The following is a 1,252-nucleotide window of genomic DNA, read 5'->3' as shown; positions in this document are numbered from 1 at the left end:
ATACACATATATATATTCTTTTCTCTCCTTGTTTCTCTCCTTATCTATTTCTGTATTCCTTTCTGTTGAAGAGCGTAGGATTGAAACGTTAAAGATGTTCTCTATCCCCGAGCATTATACTAATACATCCATTTGTTGTTTACACCACCTCTCTTCGTCCGTTGTTTTCTCGTGAAATCTCCTGTATATATACACGCACTTACATACATACATACATATATACATATCTTGTTTGCTTGTTTATTTTTATTTGATATATGGAATATGCTCTTTAAATGTTTGGCTATAATAATATGTTTATGTAAACCTTTTTGTTATGCAACTGACATTAACTTTTGTGTGGCTAAGCAATATGTAGTATAGCTCTATAGAAATCTTCGGGGAATCCTATTGTTGTAAATTAACATCAAATACTGTCAGTTAATATATTACAAAACATTGATTCACGTAGGTTTAGATTTTATATTCGTGAAAAAAAAACAACACACAATTACGCTCCATAATATGATTTGTCTAGTATTAACTTAAGGTGAAAAACAATAAGTGACCGGCAAATTGATGTTAATCTGAAACAGTATTTCTGTTTCTCATGTCTGATAGATATACATAAACGTAATCACACAAAAAATAATACTTTACTTACTATAGTTTTTGCCACAGATGCCTGAACTTGATGTTTCATTTCTTACTACCTCATCACATAAGGTTAAGTATTTTTTTTTAATAATCTTTACGTAATATTTACTTCACAAGAATATCTTATTGTGGAACAATCTACGTTTCCAACTGTAACTTTTTCTCACTGTCAATGTTGTAGTGTTTGTAGTAATGACTGCCAAACGCACTTAATAAAACTAGCTTTAAACAATCTGATGTCAGAATACTAGTTGAGAATTGTTGAGACACTGTGGTATCATAACCCACACCACAGTCAGGGCGGCTCAGACATAACATGCAGTAAGCATTTATATATTCAAAGAAATCTACACATGCTAGTCAGTTTAGTATAAGATCAGGCTATCTATAAATAAGCATACCTAGTCTCAAAAACGCCTCAAGCCATCGACAATTTAGCCATAACAACGCTATCCTCAAATCAAACATGCTGTCTTTAAATCACTTTATTCGATGAATAAATGTATTGCTCTTCCTGAGAGGAAGATGTGTAGGGTGCAAGGCATGTACATGGGGGTTGGTGGGGCAGGCTCCTTACCACACAGCCACTCCTTAGCCTATATATATATATATATAT

The sequence above is a fragment of the Octopus bimaculoides genome, chromosome 19 (genome assembly GCF_001194135.2).
Source record: "Octopus bimaculoides isolate UCB-OBI-ISO-001 chromosome 19, ASM119413v2, whole genome shotgun sequence".
Classification (NCBI taxonomy): Eukaryota; Metazoa; Mollusca; class Cephalopoda; order Octopoda; family Octopodidae; genus Octopus; species Octopus bimaculoides.
The sequence above is the reverse complement of the archived record's forward strand: the minus strand, read 5'-3'. Positions refer to the sequence as shown.